Here is a 21,947-nt window from a genome sequence, read left to right on the forward strand (position 1 = left end):
ACAATAGGTTGGGTAGAGTTGCACTATGCTTTTGTCATGAAGATAACCATAGCCAGCCTCAACATCAACGGCGGCAGAGAGGCACGCCGTAGATTTAACAAATTTTCGGTCCTGCAGGAGGGGAAATATGCGGTGTGCTTCCTGCAAGAAACCCACACCGTTCCGGGAGACGAAGCCATGTGGCTCCTGGAATGGCAAGGAGAGGTCCGCATGAGCCACCTCACCGCCAGCTCTTGTGGGGTGGCCATCTTGCTGGCCCCGCATTTTCAGCCGGAGATCTTGGGGGTCGAGGATGCCGTGCCAGGCCGCTTGCTGCACGTTACGGTTCACTTGGGGGACATGCCGCTCCATCTCGTGAACATGTACGCCTCTTAACCCGGCCAACAGCAAGCGCGCTTCTTCGAAGAAGTGTCCGCTCTTCTTGGCTCCGTCGACGTCGGCGACTGCATTGTCCTCGGGGGGGAATTTAACCGCATCCTCGAGGCGAGGGACCGCTCTGGTGCACCGCAGAGCATGACGGCGATTGGGAAGTTGAGGGACCTGGTCCGGTCCTTCGAGTTGGTGGACGTCTGGCGAAATCTCCACCCCGACTCCAGCTCCTTTACTTGGGTGAGGCCTGGAGTAGGATGGTCCAGAATCGACCGCCTTACGTGTCTCGGGCGTACCTTTCCTGCGTCCCGGCGGCTTCCATGCGGCCGGTGCCGTGTTCGGATCACCACCTGGTGTGGGCGGAACTCGCTTCGCTCCGCGCGAGGACGGGGTCCACGCACTGGCATTTTAAGAACCAGCTGCTGGAGGATGTGTGGTTCCAGGAGTCGTTCCGTCGTTTCTGGGCCGACTGGAGAAGGAAGCAGGGGGGCTTCCCCTCCTTGAGGCTATGGTGGGACGTGGGCAAGGCTCACGTCCGCGTCTTCAGTCAAGAGTACCCGAGGGGGTCGACCAAGAGGCGGGCGGCCAGAGTCGGGCGCCTAGAAAAAGAGGTGCTCGACCTGGAGTCCCGTCTCGGTCAAGTCGTCGAGGAACCGGCCCTACGGATGGTGTACGAATTGAAGAAGGACCTGCAGCTCGTCGGGTCTCGAGGCGCGTTCGTGAGTTCGCGGATCCGGTTCCTGTGCGATCTGGACCGTGGCTCCCCCTTCTTCTACTCGCTGGAAAAAAGACAGAGTGTCCGTGAGCAGCTCTTGACGTTGCTGGCCGACGACGGCTCTCTCGTCTCGGATCTGGAGGGCGTCAACAACAGGGCCCGTGAATATTACGGGGCTCTGTTTTCTCCGGAGCCGTCCAGCGAGGAAGCGCGTAGAGTTTTGTGGCAGGACCTGCTGAAGGCCGGCCCGGAGGGCGCCGAAAATCTTGAAGCTCCGCTAAGCCTGGTGGAGCTGACCGGCGCCCTCGACCGGCTCTCGAGGAGAAAAGCCCCGGGACTGGATGGGCCGACCGTGGAGTTGCACAGGGCGTTCTGGGACGTCCTGGGGGGCGACTACGCACGGGTCCTGGGGGAAAGTCTGGCGACCGGGGAGATGCCCCTCTCTTGGCGCAGGGCAGTCATCGTCCTGCTGCCTAAGAGGGGTGATCTCCGCCTCCTTAAGAACGGGCGCCCGGTCTCCCTCCTCAGCATGGACTACAAAATCTTTGCCAGGGCGATGTCTGCTCGCCTTGGCGCCATGCTGGACCACATGATCCAGCCTGACCAGTCCGACATGGTCCCGGGCCGGACAATCAACGATAACATCCATCTGGTCCGGGACCTCATCCATCATTCCCAGGAGGCTGGTCTGTCGGTCTCCTTCCTATCTCTCGACCAAGAGAAGGCGTTCGACAGGGTGGATCACGACTATCTGTTCGGGACTCTGTGCGCTTTCGGGTTCGGGACGCATTTCGTCGCCTGGATATGACTTCTGTTTGCCGACGCGGAGGGTCTGATTAAGGTTAACGGGTCCTTGATGGCGCCCCTTCGCTTTGGGAGAGGGGTGCCCCATTTCCGGCCAGTTATATGCCATCTCTGTGGAGCCTTTCCTGTGCCTCCTGTGGACGAGGTTGACGGGACTGGCTCTGCAAGGGCCGGGCGTGGAGGTCGTCCTCTCGGCTTACACTGATGATGTGCTCCTCGCGGTAAAGGATCCCACTGACCTGCGGAGGATGCGTGAGTGCCTGGAGATTTACTGAGCCATATCCTCCACCAGGATCAACTGAGGGAAATGTTCCGGACTCCTGGTGGGTCAGTGGCAGGTGGATTCCCTGCCGGAGGAGCTCAGGTCTTTTGCCTGGAGCACGACCCATCTCCTCTATCTGGGAGTCTACCTTAGCCCCGACGAGGAAGCCTGGCCGGCGAACTGGAGGCCAAGGTCGCCGCTCGCCTAGGGCGCTGGACAGGACTGCTCCGAGTGTTGTCCAACAGGGGTCGAGCGCTAGTCATAAACCAGCTGGTGGCCGCCATGCTGTGGTACCGGCTGGTCACTTTGACCCCTCCCCCTGCATTTGTCACCAAGATACAGAAGAAGCTGGTGGACATCTTCTGGAACAAAAGGAAGCACTGGTTCTCTTCCGCGGTCTTGAGTCTCTAGCTTGGGGAGGGCGGTCAGTCATTGGTGTGCATCAGCACCCAGCTCGCGAGTTTCCGTCTTCAGACCCTGCAGAGCTACCTTTACGTCGAGCCCCCTCCTAGGTGGCATGCTCTGGCAATGTATTTCTTCTGCCAGCAGCACGGCCTCAACTACGACACGCAGCTGCTGTTTGTGAGCATGGGGGGCGTCAGGACCGCCATCCAGGAGCTGCCTGTCTTTTGCAAGGAACTCACCAGGGTCTGGAACAAAGTCTCCACCAAGCGCAGCTCTCCACCGGCTGGAGTGGCGGCTGTCCTGCAGGAGCCGCTGCTCGGGAATCTGTACCTCCACGACCGAGGTTTTAGGTGGCAGTCGGACGAGAGGGCTATGACTGGTGAGGTGACCAGGGTCAGGGACCTGCTCGATGGCGAAGGAGCCGGCTGGATGGTGCTAGACGCGCTGGCGCGGTGCCTAAATTCGGCCAACTGGGTGGCCGATGCCATCGAGTCGCTAAAAACAGCTCTGGGCGCCGACTCCGTTAGGCGTGTCGAGGAGGCTCAAGCACGTGGGGAGATCCCGTCCGTACTGACCCCTGTCCGGACGGAATTCCTCATTGGCACCAAACCCTGGAACCTCCCTCGGGAGCCGGCGCCTCACAACTTGAGTCGCCTCAGGGAAATCCCCTCCGTGCCTTTCAGTTCCGCGCGGAGGGGTTTCCTGTACGGGCTGCTACTGCACCCTCTCAACTTTGCCATCCTCGCCTGCCATCCGGACACGCCATGGCGTACCATCTTGCCGTCCGGAGGAGGCGGGGGTTCCCCGATGGAGGGCACTCTATGCGGGAGTCCTCCCACTGTTTATCGGGAAATTGGCCTCGAGGGTGGTGCACGGAGCAGTGCCGTGCAATAAATTTTTAAGCCGGTTCACGGGCTCCCAGGCTGCCTGCAATTTCTGTGGTCTGGAAGAGTCCGTGTTCCATGTTTTTAACGAATGCACGAGGTTGCAGCCCCTGTTTTATTATTTAAAGGGTTTGCTCCTGAAATTCTGGCAACACTTCAGTCCCACACTCTTGATCTTTGGGCACCCTTTGCGGAGGGGAGCGGGTAGGTCCGAGGGCCTCCTCGTAGGACTGCTCCTGGGCATGGCCAAAGTTGCCATCAGCTGGTCCAGGCAGCGGGCGGTCGAGGGGGTCGTTCATCCTGACTGCCTGCCTCTCTTCCACACATACATCTGCTCCAGGATGTCCTTGGAGATGGAGCACGTGGTGTCCACCGGTACGCTCGCGGCCTTCCACGAGAGGTGGGCAGCGGCGGGATTGGAGTGCATCATCACGCCCGGCAACCAAATTTTAATTTGATTTTATGTTTTAAAGTTTAATTTGTTTTAATGGTGTTGTTTTTAGTGTCCCCCTCCCCTTTTATTTGGAGCACTTGGAGAAAAAAAATATGATTTCAGTGCCCCCCAAAAAACAAAAAAATAAAACCAAAAACACAAACAAAAAGGGCGTTGAAAATGTTTGGTGTGTCCCCCTGATCGGCGGGACACGATTTAATGTTTTAGTTTCCTCCCAAAAAGATTTCTATGAACAAGCATTGCTAGGTCGATTTGTTCATCTACACTATTATGTAGCCTACAGCTTAATGTGTGTAGCCTTTCATTATTAGCCCTCCCAAAGTGTATTACCTCACACTTCTCTGAATTAAGTTTCATTTAACACTGCTCTGCCCACCTAAGCAGTACATTGATATTCTCCTGCAGCCCATGATTTTCCTCTTCATTTGAACCACGCAGCCACTTTTAGTGTCGTCTAAAACTTCTTAATCTTACTCGCTATATTCAAATCTAAATCATTGATATATACCACAGAAAGCAAGGAACCCAGTACTGAACCCTACGAGATCCCACTGGAAATATCCTGCCTGTCAAAATAAACCATCCCTGAACCATTACCCTTTGCTTCATGCCTCGAAGCCAAATTTGGATCCAGCTTACCACTTTGCCCTGGAGCACATGGGCTTTAACCTTTTTGATCAGTCTACCATGTTGGACCTTTGCAAAAGCGTTGCTAAAGTCCATATACACTACATCGTAAGCACTACCCTAATTGACCGTCTTGGTTTCCTCATCCAAGAATTCTATCATGTTAGTCAAACACGATCTTCCCTGAACAAATCCGTGCTGACTGTCCCTATTTAATCCTTGCCTTTCCAAATGTAGATTTCTCCTGTCTTTCAGGATTTTTTCCAATAACTTTCCCACCACTGAGGTTAGGCTGACAGGCCTGTCATTACTCGCCTATCCCTTTCTCCCTTCTTAAACAAGGGTACTACATTAGCAGTCCTTCAATTTTCCGGCACCATCCCCAAATCCAAAGATGATTGGAAAATGATGGTCAAGGCCTCAGCTATTTCCTCGTTCATTCGCTCAACAGCCTTGGATGCTGTTGATCCGGGCCTGGGGACACAGCTACTTTCAAAGCTGCTAAACTCCTTATTACTTCCTCTCTCACTATATTTATTTCATGCAGAATATCACACTCCTCCTCCATAGCAGTATTGCATTGCCCCTTTCCTTTGTGAAAAAAGATTCAAACTATTCGTTAAGAACATTACCAACATATTCCGCCTCCACACAGAGACTACACGCAAGGTCTCTAATAGGCCCTGCCCTTTCTTTAGTTATCCTCTTACTCTTAATATATTTAGAAATCATCTTAGGGGTTTCCTAAATTTCACGCCAAGAATTGTTCTTGCTCACTCTTAGCATTCCAAATATCGTTTTTAATTTTGCCTCTTAACTTTCTATATTCCTCTAAAGATTCTATAGTAAGTAGCTCTTGGTATAGGACATGAGCGTCCCTTTTTTGCTTTATGCTCCCCTGTGTGTCCTTAGACATCCGCGGGCTCCAGAAGTATTATTCCAACCCTTATTCTTTTAAGGCACGTGTTTGGCCTGAGCCTTCCGGATCTCCTCCTTGAATGCCTCCCACTGTTCCAACACTTATTTACCCACATGTAGCTATTTCCAATCCACTGTGGCTAAATCACTCCTTAAATTAGCAAAATTAAGCTTTTCCCCAAATCGGGAATTTTATCTCAGGCCGATCCTTGTCCTTATCCATTACCATCTTCAATCTGACTGAATTATGGTCACTCGCACCTAAGTGCTCTCCCACTAATACCCCTTCAACCTGCCCAGCTTCATTCCCCAAAACGAAATTCATAACCACCCCCTCTCGTGTTGCACTTGCTACAGACTGACAAAAAATGTTCTCTTGAATGCATTTCATGAATTCCGCACCCTCTGTACACTTCACACTAAATTTGTCCCAATCAATATTTGGATAGTTAAAATATACAATTAATACCCTTTTGTTTTTGGACATCACAGACATTTGCCTACATATTTGGAGGTCGATATTACATACACAGCAGTGTGATCGACCCTTTTTTATATTTCAATTCGACACATTTGGCTTCATTTGATGATCCCTCGAACACATCATCCCTCCTCACCATTGTAATAGTTCTTTTATAAGTAACGGGAAACCCCGCCTTATTTACCACAAACCCCCCCCCCCCCCCCACACACACACACACCCCGGACCCCGCCTCTCTGTCTTGTCTAAAAGTCCTGTAACCAGGAATATTGGTCTGCCAAACCAGCCCCTCTTTCAGCCATATTTCTGTTATCGTTTAAAAGTCATACTCCCAAATATCGACCTGTGATCATGCGTCGTATTCGCTATAGTCCTTGGAGCAAAGTATATACCAATTAGCACAGGAAGTCATCCTTAATTACTGCTCACTAACTATTGTTTCCTCTGTCTTACAGATTCACTTTCTTAATGTTTGCTCTCCACTTTCTGCTTACTTCGTTCCCTATTGAATTTGTTCTCAGGTTCCCATCCCCCTGCCAAGCAAGTGTAAACTCTCCCAAAAATTACTGGCAAAACTCCCCACGAGGATATTGGTCCGGGCGCTGTTGAGGTGCAACCCGACTGGTTTTTACAGGTACCATCTCCCCCGTACAGTCCCAATTCCTCAGGATTATAAAGCCCTCCCAACTACACCAACTCTCCTGCCACGTGCTCTTCCTTTCTATTCTCATATTATAGTAGTCTTCAGCAGGTGGCACTGGTTGTGACTCTGAGATTATTATCTTTGAGGTCCGACCCTTTAATTTTCTGACCTGCTCCCTGAATTCTGTCTGTCGTACCTCATCCCTCTCTTTACCTATATCGTTGGTCCCAATAGTGACCACGACCTCTAGCTGTTTAACCTCTCCCCCCAAAAGGCCCTGCACCAGCTCTGTGACATCCTTGACCCTGGCACCAGGGTGGCACCATACCATTCTGGAGTCATGTATACGGCCACAGAAACACCTGTCTGTTCCCTTGGCTGCAGAATCCCTTATCACTAGCGCTCTTTTATTCTTCGTCTCTCTGAGCTACTCGTGTTTCCTTGGAATTGGTTCTGGCTGCACTCCACAGAGGCATCATCACCCTCAACGATACTCAGAAGAAAATATCGGTTGGAAAGCGAGATAGATTCACGGGAGGACTCCTGCACTACCTGCCTAGCATGCTTACCACGTCTGGTGTTCACCCACTTCTCCCGTGCCTACACACTTTTAAGCTGCGGGGAGATCACCTCCTGAAACATGTTATCGACGCAGATTTCAGCCTCGCGGATGCATCGTATTGACTCCGGCCGCCGCACCAGCTACAAAACGTGGAGCTCGAGTCTTTGAAACTGCAGATACCTTCTGCACACATGGTTGCCCAGGACGTGTGAAACATCCAGGAATTCCCACATGCCGCAGGATGTACGCTCCAAGGGACCAAGCTGCCCTGCCATCCCTCTAGTTAGCCTTAGCTAGTTTAAAATCTAATTCAAAAGAGAAAAGAGATATACTTACCAACTCTCCGACTTCTGTGGCCTCCCAACCTCATCGACCTCTCGACCAACCGACTCCCGACCTCTGAACACCAGACCTCCGAACTCCCGACCCCATGAACTCCCGCCCTCTGAACACCCGACCTCCGAACTCCCTACCTCCCGAACTCTGAACACCCGACCTCCGAACTCGCGGACTTCTCGAAATCCCAGCCTTTCGATCTCCTAACCTCTCAGATCTCCGAACACCCGACTTTGCGAACTCCCGACATCGCGGACCTCTGATCTCCCGAACTCTCGAACTCCCGACATCTCGAACTTCCGACCTCTCGGTCCTCTCGAACTCCCGACCTCCGCACTCACGACCCCTCGGACCTCTCGAACTCCCGACCTCTCGGATCTCGAAACTCAACACCTCTCGGACCTCTCGAACTCCCGACCTCTCGGAACTCTCGATCTCCCAATCTCCAAACTCACGACCTCTCAGACCTTTGAACTCCAGAACTCTCGAACTCCGAACTCCTGACCTCTTGAACTCCAAACTCCCGAACTCTCGAACTCCTGACCTCTCGAACTCCGTATTCCCGACCTCTCGAACTCCGAACTCCCGACCTCTTGAACTCCCGAACTCTCGAACTCCGAACTCCCGGATCTCCCGGTCCTCCGAACTCCCTCCTGACTTGGAAATATATCGGCCGTTCCTTCATCGTCGCTGGGTCAAAATACTGGAACTCCCTCCCTAACAGTACCGTGGGAGCACCTTTCCCACACGGGACTGCATCAGTTCAAGAAGGCGGCTCACCACCTAAGGGTGATTAGGGATGGCTATCACATGCTGAGCCTGGGCAGCGACGCCCATGCAAAATCATGCAATTAAACAGCACAGAAGGAGATCGTTGTGCCCATCGTGCCTGTGCTGGCTCTTTGGTTGAACTATTCAATCAGTCCCTTTCTTTTCCCCAACGCCCTGCAAATGTCTTTCTTCCACGATCCCGAAATTGAGTAATAAATGTATTTAAAAAAAACTGGGTCACAATTGGAAAACCAGCTGAGAAATCGGCCCGCCGTGCCTGCGTTTGTGGTAATTTTCCAGCTACTGCCCTGTTTAAATCATCACCAACAACAATGTCTTTAACGTAGTAACACGTCGCAAGGCAGCAGCGTTAACAAACAAAATTGACTCTGAGCCAAATATTCGGACAGAGGACCAAAATTTTGGTTTTAAGGAACATGTTAAAGGAGGATAGAGCGGCGGGGAGGTTTAGGCAGGGAATTCCAGAGTTTAGGTCCCGGGCAGCAGAAGTTACGGCCGCCAATGGTGGAGCGATGGTTTGGAGGAGTGCAGACACCAGCCAGTGCATTGCGTGTAAAATCTGTCTCTTCCACGTGTGCTGTGCTCCACCTCAGGGACAGTTGATGGTGGCAGACTGCGACATTTCATTCTGTTCCTCCTTGTGCCTTTTTCCTCTGATCTGAGCTGGGAATATTGGATTCTGTACCCCGAGCAAATTACCGTGATACCTTTGCACTGCCACCAGGACGGACCCCTCTCCAGTTCGCAGACCCACATGGTAGGTTTTAGCCGCGTTGGCTAGATTTCCATCTCGGGCGCGGGGGCAAGATAGGCGGTATCGGCTCGGCCGCCCAGTTAACGTGATAGACCTGAACACCAGGCGCTGCGTAGAACGGGCAGGGAATCCCAAACCGCCCATTTTGCGAAACCGTCGGGACCGCTTTATAGCGCCAAGTTGTTTGTCCACAGCCAACCGTCACGGGGTTAACCAGGAATCGGTCAGCCTGCCTTGTCACAGAAGGTGAGTGAAAATTCTGCGAGCGACCGGGAGAAATAAAAGCTGAGTGTGACACAATTTAAGCCCCAGCTGTGTCTTTACAGGAACACTCCCAGATGCGTCTGATCTACGTTTGTACTCCTGTCCCAGGTATGTGTGACTATTCTTGTACCCCATTGCCAGATGTGAGACTGTGTCTGGGCACGATTGCACTTAGATGTGTGACTGCCTGGGCACTAGTTCTCCAAGATGTGTGACTGTGTCTGCGTACTAATGCACCCAGATGTGTGACTGTGTCTTGGCACTTATGCTCCCAGATCTGTGGCTGTGTCTGGGCACTAATGCTTCCAGATGCGTGACGCTCAGTGTAGCGCTGCACCCAGGGTGAGTTACTCTGTCGGCGCACCAATGCCCGCAGATGTGTGTGATAATGTTGTTACAGTAATGCTTCAGATGCGATACTCTGTCCATGTGGTGGTTGGGTTGGGGAGGAGGAGGGTGGGGAGGGGGAGGAGGGTGCGGGAGAGTGTGGGGTGGGCATGGTTGAGAGGGGGAGGGTGTGGCGGAGGGGGAATGAGGGGTGGGGAGGCGGGGGAGTTTTGTGTCAATGAACATCTATGGGGCGCCTTAAGAGATATCTGCTCATTGTCTCAGTGTAATTATTTTACAAGTTAAAATGCAGAACCAAAATTAAAACTCTCTGCATTTGGAGAAGGGGAAACTTTAACTGGTCTCCTGTACAGCAGGGCTCAGTGATCTGGCATCCCCACCTCCACCCTCCCCCCGCTCACCCCCTCCCCGTCCCGCCTCTCCCCCTCCACCACGACCTTCCCCAACTCCCCATCACCCTGCTCTCCCCCCTCACTCCGCTCTCCGCTTCCCGCTCTTCCCTCACCCCGCTCTTCCCCTTCCCCCCTCTCCCACTCCTCCCTCTCCCCCTCACCCCCATCTCTCCCATGCTCCCCGCTCCCATCCTCGTCCCGTTCTCCCCGTCCCTGCACTCTACCCCTCCCGCCGCTCTCTCCCTCCTCCCGCACTCAACCTCCCTCTCTCAAGCACTCCCACTTACCCCCTTTCCTTCTCCCGCTTTCCCCATCACCACAATCTCCCCCTACCTCCATTCTTCCCATCCCGCTCTCCCCCTCCCCCCGATCTCCCGCTCACTCCGCTCTCCCCCTCCTCCCGCTGTCCTCCACACCCCGCTCTACCCCTCCTGTTCTCCCCCTCACCCCACTCTCCCCCACTCCCCCTCACCCTGCTACCCCTCATTCCGCCATCCCCCCGCTCTCCCCCTCACCCTCCGCTCTCCCCCTCACCCTGCTCTCCCCCTCACTCCGCCATCCCCCCCGCTCTCCCTCTCACCCCGCTTTCCCACTCACCACGCTCTGCCCCTCACCCCGCTCCTCCCCACCAACTCGCACTCTGCCCCCCCCCCACATACTGCAGCCATCTCTACCCCCTTCGCTCGCCACATCCCCCATTTCCTTCCTTTCCCTGTGAGCAGTGGGGGAAAGTATTTCGAAATCAGGCAGTTTTGCAACCAATAATGGATTTGCAGAACGAGACTACAGAAGATGAACGCGCAATCTATCACAAGGAGAAATCTTTCCTTTTGGCTTTGGTATAATTTGCAAACATGAAAACAATCCTTTTTGGCATTCTATTGTATGTGTTTAATCACATATGGTTAATTATGATATTTAATCATTCAGAGTGTGTCTCTGCTCCCATGCCCCGTAGAATGTTGTTGCTATTTCGAGAGAGAGAGATGGAAGCGACCTTGGAACGCACACCAGCTTGTTATGAGACAGTCCGCGGCTTGAGTTCTCATGCTTTGTGGAAAAGCACCTGGGGCCTTACAGATTAGGAGTTGGCCATAAGCCACATGCACCCATGTTTTGTTCAATGGTATGTTTATTTGATAGTATAAAGGTACAGGATTGTTCCGTAGCTCTTTGAACTTCTCCTTGGACCGTGATTCGCGAGCGGTGCCGGGACCCACAATGCTCCAGACCAGCCGTCGCTTGTGGAGTTCCCGACGGGCGGAAGGCGGTGAGCGTTGTTGCATCTTTTCATACTTATATTTTCTTCGTAAACTGTATTATTAATGTTTCTTTTCTCTCAGTAAACGATATCTTATTCTTTACTTCATTTGTCTTGTCTCTTATTTAACAGATCCCGTACCTGGGTCTATTATTATTGATCCAAAACATTTTGGCATCACGCACTGGATCTGGTAAAATGTTTCAGAGAAAAGATTAGAAGCAGTCTCCTGCTGCGAGAGAGAAGTATGGAATACCAGGGTGGGGCATGAGGGGTGAGGGTTTTGGCTCTCTTGCCAAGGTGCTAGCCCGGTTTGGACCCCCGCAACATTGGAACAGAACAACGATAGAGCCGTACCCTACTTGGTAGTGTCTCTCCTGGAGGAAGCGGGCTTGCCACAGGAGCAAAATATTCCCCCACAAATGGGGTGGATTTTGTCAACAGCCTTAAGGGCGATGTGTAAACAACTTAAGGAAAGTGAGGCAGAAAACCTACAGTTAAAAACAGCTGCCAAGTTTTGGAAAGTCAAAACTCGACCCTGACTGAAGCACAAGAGCGGACGGTCAAGGTCAGTGAACAATGAGAAATTTTAATCTGCCGTCTGGCGACAGTACAAAATAAAAAGTAAACCAGACGATGGAAATTACAGATGGATTTGAAATATATCCTTTGTACTGCACTGACTTGCTGATTTGTACTTGCTCAATTATATCCCAGGGAGTGTTTAAAAGCCAATGCAAAATCATATGGGGAATGTATACAAGCTGGAAAAAATGGAGAGAGGTGGGAACGGGAGGAAACTAAAGACCCTCCCCCATACGCTCCGAGCACGGAAGCTAGACCCCCTATGACAAATAAGAAGAAACAGCAAGATGGAGAACAGCTGGTAACCACTAGATGGGTGCGTGACTTCAGCACGAGTGAGTTACAAGAAAAGATTGCTTTTGCGTTCCGGCAAAAATATCCCTCTGCCGTTGATTGGGAAGGGAGGTAAAACCTTGGAATACTATGGCGGAGGATGCGATACAGTTGTGCAACATGGCACCACAGGAAGGAATATATCACCAACAATCTGGTGGGGGCAGATCAGGAGCTCTTTATGGCAGGAATGCGGAGCAGCCTGATGAAGAGTGACCCTCCTGTGATTAGGGGTGCGCGACTCGCATTATTGGGACCAGCCCAAGGGCAGCGGGTGGGGCACGCCTGCCTATTGCTAGAACAATTAGAGGATTTAGAAGATCCCCTCGACTAGAGGTATGGCCGGGTTCCGGGAGCACTCCCATTTAGAACCACATCAACCCAAGCTCCTGGGGATCTGAGGCCATACATTCCGATTACTTACCTGGCAGGGGAGAAACCATAATGAGCTTTGTTGAATGAAGAAAGATTTTGTAAATGTCTGTCTGTGAAAGAAAGCGTTTTTGTGAATTTTTGACTGCGGAATGAAATTTTCATGTGTCTGAAAGCCTGTTTGGAAAAATAGTGGAGCTGCCTTTTGGTTTTAGCTCCACCAACTTTTTCAAAGAGTGTGAAGGTTTTTGTTAACACTTCGTAGTGTTGTACTGTATGTGGGAAGTCTGAACCTTACAGGGGAAACCATACAAGGGCTCTTGGGTGTGGGTATCATTAGACATGCGGTGTCCCCCTCCGATAGCCCTGTTTGGCCTGTGCAGAAACTCGACAAAGGTTGGAGGATGACTGTGCACTACCGACAACTGAACAAATTTGCCCCTGCCCTGGCAACCGCTGTCCCAGATGTAGTAACTATAACAGAGCGGCTGTCTGAAGAAGGTGCAGAGTGGTATGCGGAAATCGACCTGACCAATGATACACACAAGGTCGGACGAGCGCAGCAAAGGTCCATAATGCGCTGGAGATGGAATATCGCAGACAGAGCAAGTAAAGGAAAAGAAGGAATCACCCGAATACAGGAGCATGTGGCTGAATACCCACAAACAGCTGACAGTGAATTTACACAGTTGTCTGTCAGTTTAACCAAAGAGTCACCGATCTCCTGAGGCGTGTCTTTTGAACAGTTAATACCTGAAGAACGTAGCCATGCCGAGTTCACAGATGGCTCAGCGGTCTGGCGAAACGGCCTTCGGTGATGGCGAGCCGCTGTCTTCAATCTAAAAACCCAGACAATTGTGCATGATGAAGACGTGCGAGGCTTCAGCCAGCTGGCAGAACTAGCAGCTGTAGTCCTTGCGTTAGAAGAGGAACAGCAACAAGTACACATATATACTGACTCATGGGCAGCAGCCAATGGCATGGCGAGCTGGATGCGAAACTGGCATGAACAAAAATGTCAAATGACTGCAAAAGAGTTGTGAGGAAAGCACCTATGTGAACAAATATGGTCCAAAGCCCAGAAGATGAAAATAAATGTATATCATGTGGACGCTCACATGAAAAACACTTCAAAGACCTTTGAATATTATATAGCCCGGGTACGGGCTGTCAAAGAGGCGGAAGAGGAAGAATATGGCATCGGCAAGTGGGCCCATCACAAATCTGGACATTTCGGCATTCAGGGTACGATACGATGGGCACGAAATAGGGGATACATTTGACTACGGATGGTGTTAAACAGATCATAAACACCTATGAAATTTGTCAAAAGGTGAAGCATTTTCCCCTACAACGGCAACCCGGTGCCCATATTAAGAGAGGGACTCAACCAGCACAAATATGGCAAGGTGATTATGTAGGACCTTTACGATAGCAACAACGGTTCCAATATTTGCTCACTGCTGTTGACACCTATTCTGGACTTTTGGTAGCTCATCCAGTGACTAAAGCGAAAGTACGATTAAAGGACTGGAGAACCTAATCACATACTACGGTGAGCCAGCAGAAGCACAGTCCGATAATGGGTCGCACTTCACAGGTCAAACAGTGCAACAGTGTGCGGTAGACAATGGAATCTATTGGATGTTTCACATACCTTACTATCCGCAAGCTGCATGATTAACAGAACGCATGAATGGACGACTTCAGCAACAGATTAAAATATTAACTCCCACTAACACATTGCAAGGGTGGTTAAAGGTCTTACCACAAGCAGTGCGCAATTTGAATCACTGGCCATTGCGGGGGGGAACTCCCATAAGCCACATGTTAGGCAAAGTTAGTGTCCCTACTATTGAAAAAGAAAATCAGACTGAGAACACAGTTTGTGTTTGTGAAGGAGGAAAAGTGTGGAGCAGTCTCCCCAGAAACCCTTACAAGCAGGGGAATTCTGAGCGAAAGGAGAAGGAAACACTTATTGGGTGCCCCTGACTGGTCAAGATATTCCTCTCTGTGTTGACAAGAGTAAATTGACTAAACGGGGCTGAATTAACATACCTATGCTTCCTCCCACAGGAATTCTGCCCAAAATGGCGACTTACCCACTCCTGCTGGCCAGTCTCTGTGTCTCGTTATCTGTGACTGTGCTACTTCCATCCTCAAACACAGCATGGGATGGCCATATAGGGTGCCGGTTCGCTAACACTGATTGTACGCAAGACAATTACTAACCTTCCTTCCACTGTAGACTGAACTCGCTTATCTCAATTTCTAAAAGTTAACAGTGATCATTGTTTTACTCGTCGCGTTATTACTGATATCACTGCTTGTATGAATTCTTAGATGTAGATTGCGGGCGTTTCGTGCGCATACTCACGTGTAACTGATGCATTACACCTTCAACTTGATTATATTACTTAGACTGTCTCAATATCAAGGGTGGATTGTATTGTATGGGGTTAATCACATCGGGTTGACTAGGATATTTAGTCATTCATAGGGTGTCTCTGCTCCCATGCCCCGGAGAATGTTGTTGCTATTTCGAGAGAGAGAGAGAGGGAAGCGACCTTGGGACGCACACCAACTTGTCCGCGGCTCGAGGACTCATGCTTTGTGGACAAGCACCTGGGCCCTTACAGATTAGGAGTTGGCCATAAACTTTTGTTCAATAGGATGTTTATTTGATAGTATAAAGGTACAGCACTGTCCCGTCGCTCTTTGAACTTCACCTTGGACCGTGATTCGCGAGCGGTGCTGGGACCCACAATGCTCCAGACCAGCCGTCGTTTGTGGAGTTCCCGATGGGCGGAAAGCCGTGAGCGTTGTTGCATCTTATCATACTTCTCTTTTCTTCGTAAACTGTATTATTAATGTTTCCTTTTTCTCAGTAAAAGGCATCTTATTTTTTACTTTATTTGTCTTTTCTCTTATTTAACATTCATCCAGATCCCGAACCTGGGTCTATTATTATTGATCCAAAACAGGCCTGGTTCTCACATTGCATGAAAGTCCTTTCACCCCTCCCTCCAGCGTCATCCGTCACGTCCTGGTCGTTCAGTTGCAATATCTACTCGAAACGGGCACCAGTAAATGATTGTAAAATGAAGCACAGCTGGATTATGAGCAGCGGGAGCCAATGAATGAAGAATAGGGAACAAGCCAGGTCTGGATTTTTCAGGAATAGAAATTGTGTCTTAGAGCAATAGACCGTTTTTTTTCCCCAAAATAGCCTGTCTTGTTACTTTGAAAAGAATCGAAATTCTCGTTTCGGTTCAGTGACGAAGCCTCCCAGGTGTGAGGAGAAGCAGCAGCACGTGTCCAGACTGAACTTTCCCTGCCTGTGAAGCGCTTGCAAAATAAAAGGACACAACAAACCTGCAAAAGGACATAAACAGGCGAAGCGAGTGCGCAAATAGTTGACAGATAGAATATAAATTTGGAAAGTGTGAGGTCATGCAATTTGGCATAAAAAGCGCAATTTATTATTTAGATGGAGAAAGATTGCAAAGTGCCGCAGTACAGCGTGACCTCGGGGTCTTGGTGCATTAAATACAAAAGAATAGTATGCAGGTACAGCAAGTGATCATGAAGGCCAATGGTATCTTGGCCTTTATTGCAAAGGGAATGAAGTAGAAAAGCAGGGAATTATTGCTCGAGATATACAGGACACTGGTGAATACTGCGTGCAGCGTTGGTTTCCCTATTTAAGAAAGGATATAGTTGCTTTGGAGGCAGTTCAGAGAAGGTTCACTAGGTTGATTCCAGAGAGGAGGGGGTCGACGTATGAGCAAATGTTCAGTAGGTTGGGCCTCTAGTCATTGGAATATAGAAAAATGGGAGGTGATCTTATCGAAACGTATACGATTATGAGGAGGCTGGAAAAAGTGGATGTAGAGAGGATGTTTCCACTGATAGGGGAGAGTAGAACTAGAGTTCATAAACTTAGAGTAAGGGGCCTCCCATTTAAAACTGAAAGAAGGAATGTCTTCTCTCAGAGGTTTGTAAATCTGTGGAATTCGCTGCTTCAGAGAGCTGTGGAAGCTGGGTCATTGAATAAATTTAACACTGTTTCTTAACCGATAAGGTATTAACGGGTTATAGGGAGCTCGCAGGGAAGTGGATCTGATTCCATGACCGGATCAGCCATGATCGTTTTAAATGGTGGAGCAGGCTCGAGTGGCCATATGGCCTACTTTTCTTCCTGTTTCTTATGTTCTTATATAAAACGACATGGTTGATATCCCCAGCAAGAATGGCAGTTGGGCTGGACATTCCCGACGTGGCTTCAGCATTTTCATTATCCCGGTCCATGGCCTTTGCTTGATTCTTTGTCCAGTTCCCTGTCTCCCAGCTCGTGAATTTTAACTGACTGGGTCCTGCTGGGATCCCAGCTCCCCTGCAGGAAAACTGAAGCTACTGCAGCGGCCTGTGGAGTTCCCTTCAATCCAATACCCCGAACCCAGGGCTCGAGTTCAAGCCGCCTCTGGCCATTCGCTGCGTGTGCAGCCAATCGCCCCTCCCCGATCAACAGAAATACACCAGTGACCAAAGTACCACACTCCTCCCCTCACCACACCAATATTCCCAAGGGCAATGGTCAACCTCACTGCCCGATTTTCTTCTTTGGCAGTCCCTCGAAGTCGAGGATGACTTGCTTCCACACTAACATGAATTCTCAGGTGACTGATGAGGCCAATGCGGGATCTATAGTCTCTGTTCCAGGTGGGGCAGGGTTGGGTTGTTGGAACGGGTGGGTGGGGTCTTGGGTTGTCGTGTGCTCCATCCGTTGTTTGTGCCTGGCTTCCGTGTGCTCCCGGCGAAGAGACTCGAGGTGTTCGGAGCCTTCCCGGATGCTTCTCCTCTATTTTGAGCGGTCTTGGGCCAGGGAATCCCAGGTGCCGGTGGGGATGTTGCATTTTTTTCAAGCAGGCTTGAGGGTTTCCTCAAAGCATTTCCTCTCCCCTCCAGGTGCTCACTTGCCGTGATGTAGCTCGGAGTAGAATGCTTGTTTTGGGTGTACAGTATTGGGCATGCGGACGTTGTGGCTCGTCCATCAGAGCTGATCGAGCATGGACATTGCCTCGAAATATTTTTTATCGGTCTTCACGTTAGAAGACACTAACAGCATCCCGAATGAATAATCAAGTGGCTATAGGGAGGGAGGAACTTAACACAGTCTCTATCCCTAATGCAGCAGTAATGGTAAAATAATTGGACAAAAGGCGGACAAGTCCCCTGGACCTGAAGCCTTATATCCTGGCGACTTAAAATACGTGGCAGCAGAGATAGCGGATGCATTGCTTGTGACCAACAAAAATGCCCTGGGTTCTGGGGCGGTTCCATCGGATTGGAAAAGCGGAAATATAACGCCCCTATGTAAAAAAGGAGGCTGAGAAAAAGCAAGAAACTGTGGACCATTAGCCTAACATTTGTGATTGGGAGAATGCTGGAGTCCATTATTAAGGAACAGTAGCGGGACACTTGGAAAAGCATGATTCAATCAAGCAGAGTCAGCATGGATTTATGAAAGGGAAATCATGTTTGACAAATTATAACTTAAATGGAGAAAAATTGCAGTATAGAGGGACATGGGAGTGTTTGTGCATGAATCACAGAAATGTAAGCATGTAATCAGGAAGGCAAATGGAATGTTGGCCTTTATTGCTGCTCATATTTCTGATGTTGTTTTCCCTCAGTGATAACCCCCACACACCCTCTCTGTAACACATTGATATAACCCATGCCCCTCAGTGTAACACTCTGACATAATTCACACGCATCACTGAAATGCACTTACATGCTCCACACCCCTCACTGTGACAAACTGCTCTGCTCCACACCCTCACTGCAAAACACTGATATATCCCACACCACTCACTGAAACACCCTGATATATCTCACAGCTCACTCGATAAGACCCTGATTTAGCCCACACCCCTCACAGTAACACAGATATACACCACACCCTTCACAGAAAGACTGATATACCCCACACCTCTCACAGCAACACGGTTATGCACCACAGCCTTCGTAGTCACACACTGATACACCCCGAACAGTAACACTGATATACACCACATCCCTCACAGTAACACTAACATACACGACACCCCTCACAGTAAGACAGGTATACTCGACACCCCTCACAGTAACACTGATATACCCAGCATCATTCACAGTAAGACTGATATACCCCACATCCCTCACATTATAACGTATATGCATTTCAGCCCTCGCTGTAAAAGTCTGATAAACACCACATCCCTCAGTGTAAAACACAGATATACCCCACCCCCTCCCTCTAACACTCTGATGTACCCCACACCTCTCACTGTAACACTGATATACCGCACAGCCCTCACTATAAAACTGCAATACACCACACCCCACTAACCTCAAAGTAACACGCTGCAATACCCTACACTCCATCACTGTAACACTGATAAAAACAACATCCATCACTGTAACACATTGAGTTACACCACACCCCTCAATGGAGCAATCTGATGTGCCCCACACCCCTTATCTTTACACTGACATATCCCACAACTACCACTGTAATAGTCTGATATACTCCATACCCCTCACCTTAATACTCTGATATAACCCACACAGCAGAATTCAAAACTGATATCCCCCATACTGCTCACTGCAAAACGGATATAACCAACACCCGCGCATTAATATTGATATATCCCACACCGCTCACTGTAAGACTCTGCGAAACCCCACACCCCTCAGTGTAACAGTCTGATCTACCCCACGCCCCTCACAGTAACACTGATATACCACATCCCTCAGTGCAATACTGATATACATCACACCCCTCACAGTAACACTGATATACACCTCAACCCTCGCTATAACACTCGAATATACCCCAAACCCTCACAGTAATATTGATATACCCCACAATCTTCACCGTAACACACTGCTATACACCTCACCCGTCACTGTAAGACTCTGGTATGCCCCACACCCCTCATTGTAACACCCTTATATACCCCGCACACTATAGTGTAACACACTGATAAACCCCACACCCCTCACTGTAATACTGATAAACTCCACAAACATCACTCTAACGCTGATATACCGCGCACCCCTCATTATAACACCGCATTAGCCCACAGCCCACTAACCTCAAGATAACACGCTGCTATATGCTACACCCCTGACTGTAACACTAATATAACCCACACTCCTCACTGTAGCACTGATATAACAAGCATCGCTCACTGTAAAATAATGATTTTCTCCAAACCCATCAATGGAGCACTCCATTATACCCTGCACCACTAACCTTTACACTTATATACCCCACACACCTCACTTGAGCACTAAGGTATACCCCACACCACTCACTGTAATGCTCTGATATACCCTACACCCCTCACGGTAACACACTGATATACGCACACCCCACACTGTAACACTCGATATGCCACACGACCCTCATTGAAAACTCAGATAGAGTCCACACCCCTCACTGTAACAGTCTGATGTACCTCACACCACTCAGTGTAACGCTGGTATGCTCTGCACCCCACATTGTAACAGTTGATATCACACACACCCCTCACTGTAAACCTCTGATATACCTGAAACCCCACAATGTAACACTCTGATGCATCCCACAAGGCCCACTGTGTCACCGATATACCGCACCGGCCTCACTCCTCACTATAAAACTGCAATACCGCATGCTCCACTAAACTCAAAGGAACACACGGCTACACTGTAAATAGCATCATTGTAATGTAAATAAAACTAACATCAATGTGTTACAGTGAGGCGTATGATATGTCCCATAACCCTCACTTTAACACTGATATAACCCATACCCCGCACTGTAACACACTGTTATACTCCACTCTCAAAAATGCTGCTGTATCCCAAACACCTTTCTGTAAAGCAGTGATACACCCCACATCCTTCATTGTAACACTGATATAATCTAGGACCCTCAATGTAACACTGGAATACTCCACGATGCTCAATGTAACACATTGCTATACCCCACAGCTCTCATTGTAACACTGATATAATCCACGACACTCAAAATAATACTCTGATATACCCCACAACCCTCACTGTAACGTACTGATGTAGCCCCACCACTCACTGTAACACGAATATATCGCACACCGTTCAATGTAACAAATATATACCTCACACCCGACAATGTTATACTCTGGTATACCCCACACCCCTCACTGCAAAACACTGATGCATCCCACACTCCTTACTGTAAAACTGATATAACCCACACTCCTCACTGTAACATTGATACAATCCACACCCCTTACTGCAACAATCTGGTATACCCCACACACCTCACTGTAACACACTGATATATCTCATACCCCTTACTGTAGCACTGATATATCCCACATCGCTCACTGCAATACTGATATAGCTCAGACCCCTCACTGTGACACACTGAAATACACCACACACCTCAGTGTGACACACTGATATACCCCACACACCCGACTGAAGCATTCTGATATTCCCCACGCACCTCACTGTAGCACACTGATATACCTCATACCAATCTCTGTAACATTCTGATATAACCCCTCACACCTCACTGTAACACACTCATTAACCTTTCACTCTAACACTGATATACTCCATGCACTTCACTGTAAAACACTCATTAACCCCTCACTGTAACACTGATAGACCCCACACACCTAATTGTAACACACTGATATACCACTGATCTTTATCACACCCCTTACTGTAACACAGATTAACCCCACACCGCTCACTGTAACACTGATATAGCCCCACCCGTCACTGTAACACTCTCTTATACCACACACCACTCACAGTAACACACTGATATACAACACACCCCTCACTGTAACACTGATATGGACTACATCCCTCACTGTGAAACCGCTGTATACCATTTCACTCACTGTAGCATTCTGATATACCCAAACACCCTCGCTGTAACATTCTGATGTACACCACACCTCTCACTTTAACACGGATATATCCCACACCCCTCACTTAACATTCTGATATATCTCACATCCCTTACTGGAACCCTGATATAGCCCATAACCATCACAGTAAAACTGATATACCCCATACCCCTCACTGTGACACTCTGGTATACCCCACACACCTCACTGTAGCACACTGATATAACCCACACCCCTCTCTGTAACATTCTGATATACCCCACACACCTCACTGTAACGTGTTGATATACTCATCACTGTAACACTGATATAACCCACACAGCTCAATGTAACACACTGATATACCATTCGCCCCACATATAAAACTCTGATAAAAACGCACACCCCTCAGTTTAACACTCTGATATATTTACAACCCTCATTGATACAACCCACACACCTCATGGC

The sequence above is a fragment of the Pristiophorus japonicus genome, chromosome 27, assembly GCF_044704955.1.
Source record: "Pristiophorus japonicus isolate sPriJap1 chromosome 27, sPriJap1.hap1, whole genome shotgun sequence".
NCBI classification, from domain to species: Eukaryota; Metazoa; Chordata; class Chondrichthyes; family Pristiophoridae; genus Pristiophorus; species Pristiophorus japonicus.